At 50.6% G+C, this 5576-nt stretch overlaps 1 long non-coding RNA gene across 6 annotated transcripts in view; it reads left to right on the top strand.

The window, feature by feature from the left end:
- The window catches only part of LOC103565387 (uncharacterized), a 36798-nt gene extending 34171 nt beyond the window's left edge, over positions 1–2627 (top strand). For all 6 annotated transcript variants that reach the window (XR_011523034.1, XR_011523031.1, XR_011523030.1 and 3 more), the window contains one exon: positions 1861–2627. This is a non-coding gene — a long non-coding RNA (uncharacterized lncRNA). The remainder of the gene's footprint in view (positions 1–1860) is intronic.
- Positions 2628–5576: the final 2949 nt, after the last annotated feature.

The following is a 5576-nucleotide window of genomic DNA, read 5'->3' as shown; positions in this document are numbered from 1 at the left end:
GTGAGTGGAAAGTCACCAGCCTTTTATTTAGTCCCTCTTCCTGCATCGCCTCAGGGGAGGGAAATGAGCACTGAGCCCCCAGGCGACTTTGTATAGCTAGGCCTGGGAGTCCTACACAATAGGGGGAACTGGGCTACGTGACACCTGCGAGAGTGGACTGTTTCCAGGGTCTCACTTCAAGCCCCTGTTAATCCTCACCCGGTTATCGCGGCGACCCCCTAACTGACGGCCCCCGAGCGTGGGCATCAGCATCACCTGAAGCTCTCTAAGAGTAGATGGATCCCCGGGGCCCCCTCCCGTGATCGGACTCAGTACGTCTGGGGCACGCCTGCCTTCTAACCAGCGCCTCGAGTGGACGGAATTGGTCTCTGCCCACTCACCTCCTTGAATGAGGTGCTGTGAGTAAAGCGCTTGGCAGGCGGTACTCGGGTAGGTGTATCTTTCTCCCCCAGGTCTTTCCTGTAGACGCGTAGCTTGGGAAGGCTGCCGGGCATTAGTGAGGAGGAATCCACTCTGGCTTCGGACCAGCCCGGATTCGAAACCTAACCATCCCACTTACAGAGAGGCAGGGTACCGAAACTCCCCGAGCAGTGTGTCCTCATCTGTAAAATGAGGCTGATCACACCTACACCTTAGAGCAGTGCCTTTCATTTTTTTTAATAATCATAACCCAGGGTGAGAAATAGATTTGCATCCTGGCTTAGTACACTTATACTCCTGTAACAGTGTATTACACAGTTTCCAAAAATGATACTAACTTCCTACCGTTGATGCACCGATATTTTCTGTCCTATTCTTTCTTACTTTCTTTTCTTGCTCATGACTGGCAGTTTGAAAAACGCTGTCATAAAGTGTTGCTGTGATAAAGTAAAATATAGAACAGAATGGCCAGTATACAGTAACTACTGAATAAGTATTAATATAATAGTCTCTTCCAGTCTACCCCTCTCAGCCTTAGCCTTTGCAAAACAATACTTTAGAAGATGCCACTCCTCTAGTTAAGATCCTTTATTGGCTCCCTAAACCCTACTGGATAAAAAAGCCCAAACTCCTTTCTAGGCAAACAAGGTCCTTCCCACTCTCCTTTTGTATCTTTCATGGTTTATTTTCATGCCCCGCCCCCCCCTACTCTATTTCTGTTCCCTTTCTTTAAATCCTACCTTTTTGCCTCAAGGAAAGATTCCACAGTTCCTAAACATTTATGCTTCTATTTCCCTTCCTCCTTTATCCTTCTTTTCTCCTCATAAACTCCTATGCATCCTCCAAGACCCTGCTCAAAGTCTGAACACTGAACTCCCGCCAAGCCATAGCTTTTTCCTTCTCCGGAGGGTTCTCGACACATGCAGAGGGCTTCACTCGCTCACACTGCATTACACACTTGTTCTCACTTCTGACTCCCCTGCTAGACTGGGCTGCAGTGGAAGGATTGAGGCTGGTATAAGAGGATTGGCAGGAAATGCGTGCTGAGTTCAACAATGAATATTTGCATACAATTACATCGAAGTAGGGCTTGTTGATATGGACCATGCATTCTGTTCCCAGGCCATTTTTCAAGTCAAGGTTGCTTCACTCTCAGGCCACGGCTCCACCCGGGATCACTGACTCAGCTTCCTTGGGGCCCAGGGATCTGGGGGAGTGGAGATGGGGTTGAATGTCCCGCTGGGCCACTGCCAAACCTCTCGTGGGACGAAAGCTGGGGGCACTGTGCTCCCACCCCAAAGTGAAAAAAAAAAGTGAGCAAGTGTGTGGTTGAGGGGACAGACTAGAAAACCTTAGAAGAATTCGGTAGCAGTTTTGAGTTACGTGAATGGTTCTTCCCTTTTAAAGGCCGCCGTTTTCCTGTTTTTTCTTTATTTCTAGGCTGTCTTGCTCCTCTCTCAGCACCGCCAAGGAAGGGGGCACTTTCTAAGGAGGGGACCTCCTTATGCTTTTGTCGTTTACAACTCCACCAGACCGCCTCACAACTTCTCTTCCACAGATCTCTTCCTTCAAGATGACCCCGTCCTCAACAGAGAGGAAAGAGGCCGGGCAGCCCGCCTCGGATGCCCGCTTTCTCCCTGACTGCACTCTAGCCTCACCGGAGAGCTTTCAATAAATTCTGGAGTCTGGGTCCCATCCCAGGCCAAGGAAATCAGAATCTCAGGGGATGGGACCCCCGTGACAGGATTAAGAATTTTCTCAGGTGATTCCCATAAGCAGCCAAATGTTGAGAACCACTCACTAGCCCAGAGGTGTCTTCCCTCTGGGGGTACCCAAGGAAAACTCCACCCCCACCCACTCCGGTCCCTCCCCTTCCTGAATTTCTCCCCTACCCACCCTACCTGCCTCGGTCTGTGGAGCCAGTGTGGACAGGTGGTTCCAGCTGTGTCTCAACATCAACCAGGGAGACATCTCTTCCCCGGGTGTGTCTGGGGGCAGGTTCTCTCTCTCTCGATATTTCCCTTCTTGTTTCCAGCTGCTTTCAGCCTCTTTAAGTTGTCACTTTCTCACCATTTCTAATTTACGAAGCTACCCATTCTGCAACTCGAAAAGCCCCATGTTTGTCTCATGCACCACTGCGCCTTTCACTTCCAGCACGTTGCTTAATATATAGTAGGTGCACAATAAACGTTTGTTGACTGACTGAATGACTGCATCCTTTTAATACTCTTCATGGACTTATCCCCTTCTCTTCCAGGCCCAGCTTCCTCCACTTCCATTTCACTTCTCCTTCTCTGCCTCTTAATCCTCTTCCCTCTTCATTGTCTCATGCTTTTCCTGCTTCCTGACATTCTTCCTGTCCTTCTCTTCTGCACGTGGCTGCCCCCATCCAATTCATTAGTACCAGAGAGTGATCATCAATCCTCCCAAGGATGCGCAGGGCGCCAGAGGGAGGCCTGGATGGTTGGACCCTTAAGAAGCTCCAGATTCAGGACGGCCTGGTGGCGCAGCGGTTAAGTTCTCACGTTCCACTTCTCAGTGGCCCGGGGTTCGCCGGTTTGGATCCCTGGTGCGGACATGGCACTGCCTGGCAAAAAGCCTGCTGTGGTAGGCATCCCACATATAAAGTAGAGGAAGATGGGCATGGATGTTAGCTCAGGGCCAGTCTTCCTCAGCAAAAAGAAGAGGATTGGCAGTAGTTAGCTCAGGGCTAATCTTCCTCAAAAAAAAAAAAAAAAAAAAGAAGCTCCAGATTCCTTCTGGGGCCTCCTATGAAAGGAACCATGTGGTGCAGGTGGATGTCCAGAAACTAGAAGATTATCAATGTTCCAGCCCTAACTATCCTCACTCATAGCTACAACCCAAGCTTTATTGTGTTTATTTTTGAAGAGTTACAGCCAACTCAGCCTTCTAAAGGCTGCTCATTCTGCCTTAAGGATTTTCCCAGTAGCCTCAGGTTCTCCTTTTTCTCTGCTCTGGTTTTCCATTTCTGCATTCTCATCTCTTTCCTCCTACCGAGAAATCAAAGTTGCAGACTTTTCAGACCATCCCGGATGCTCTTATATGCCCAGAGAAAGATTTGGTGGGACAAGCACCTCGCTTAAATGAATTGTGGTTATTTCTTCTCTCCCAGGTCCATCTATGATTTTAATTATCCAGATTTGCTCAGTCTTCTGTGAGCTGACAGAGGCTGTAAAATGTATCTACCCCACTCCGCACCCCAGGTGCACACCCAGTCACCCCTCTCTCTCCACTGCCCAGGGATGCCTCTCCTGACCCGGGCCCTGACTCATCAGCTCCCTCTGTCCCCTAGTTCCCCTGCCCAGACAGATGGCTGTCCACCAACTGCCATGGAATCTTCCAGCAAGAACATTCCACCCATCCTTCCCCACAGGGTTCTTCCTTCTTCCCTGGTTCTTCCTACCCCCAGTCCCTTGGGATGCGGTCTGTGGAGCCTCAGGATGAAAGGGCAGGCGCACCCCCAGGGAGAAGGAGCCAGTAAGGGTGAAAGGCAGTGGTGCCCCCTCAGCCTTTGTGTGTTGCCACCAGGGGGCGCCCAAGGCATTTCCAAAAGCAGAAGCCGGGCTTTTAACCTTACAGGAAGGAGAGGCAGGCATGGAAATTCAGTTTAACGAGCATTCATTGAGTGCTTGCTGTTTGCCAGGCCCATGCCCTGCTTCACCTCGAAACAGAGTATGTTCTGGCCTCTACAAAGAGTCCAGGAAAAGAGCCATTTGCCTCTTCAAGGAATCATTTCCTACCAACCACCACATTTTACCATGTCTGGTACCAGCAGCCTCTCTCTACTTCAGCCTCTCCCCTGCACTCAGCCCCTCACCACCCCTCCTGACCACAAGGACCACAGCTCCATGTCTGCTTCTCTGAGTCCAGGCTTCCCACAGCAGACTGGAAACATCCCTAAGGTCAAGGGGGAAGGTTGTGAATTTCCCCAGGTGGGCACTGTCTCCCTCTCGCTTCTGGGTCCCAACCCTCTTCTGTCAAAGCCCCATCTCAGTCGCCATCGCTAGCCTCCTGAGGGTTCTCCCGACACCATGAGTATGGAGGTGTGGATTCAGCGAAGCCATTGGCTGGGATGCTGGGCGCAGGAGCATAACTCCACCTGGAAGTGCCGACCCAGCTGGCAGAGACTCGGGAAGTGGGCAATGGTGGCAAATAACAATATTAATAATAACATTGGGACCCACAAAACAGCTGCAAAATACCCTCTAATGATCCCTTATATTTATAGATCTCCTCTTCCTAGACACTTCAGAGCCATTGCCCAATTAACCCTCCCAGCTTCCCTAGGAGGGACAATTAACCCCGTATTTTATGGCTGGGGGAACCTGAAGCCCTGAGAAGGTGGTGGAGTTGGCTAAGGTCACACAGTGCATTAGTGACAGCAGAATTTGTAGCATAGCACTCTCTCTTTCCTTTCCTCTGAAGGGTCCTTCCTTTCCTCCAAACCCACCTAGGTGTGTGTGCCCACGTACACACAAACATGCACGCACACACATGCACATGGTCACTATCCATCCCACATCTGCCTTGCCAGGAACCTCAACATCCGGGAGAAGCGGGAACTGGGGTAGAGGGTGGTTCGCTGGAGTAACAAGGAAAGTCATCGGCATTATCATTGAGGAGGGCTTCTCAGGGCCAGCCAAGGCTCTGGAGAAACCTTTCTCTGTTCTGTTGGACATTCCTCGTGTCTGGCAGCACACCAGTCAGGACCAAGCCTCTCCAGACTTCAGGACTCACGAAGAAAGAAATGTGAGGTGCCTGGGGGCCCCACACAATGCGTCCTCACTGATAGCTCACCCTGAAAACCAATGTGGATGAAAACCCCATTCACCTCGTCCAGCCACAATATTGGGGATGGCAACGTGATTCCAAAAAGGAGAAGAGATGTGGCGGCTCTAGAGAGAAAGGAGAAAGCCTTCTGGAACAAGAAGGGCGATTATTTGGCCTACGAAGGAAGACCGGAATGAGGGAGGAGGGGAGAGGTGGTGCTGGGGCTCGTGACCCAATCTCGGCTCAGAGTCTTCACCAGGAAAGGAGAAGAGAAATAAGGAGATGCTTTTTTCTAGTCCGAACTCAGGCAGGGAAAGGGGGAATGTGCTTTTGTTTGCAGTGGGAGGGAGCGAGTTATCTAATCT

Source organism: Equus przewalskii, chromosome 10, assembly GCF_037783145.1.
Source record: "Equus przewalskii isolate Varuska chromosome 10, EquPr2, whole genome shotgun sequence".
In the NCBI taxonomy this organism is placed as follows: Eukaryota; Metazoa; Chordata; class Mammalia; order Perissodactyla; family Equidae; genus Equus; species Equus przewalskii.
This window is presented reverse-complemented; position numbering and strand designations above follow the sequence as displayed.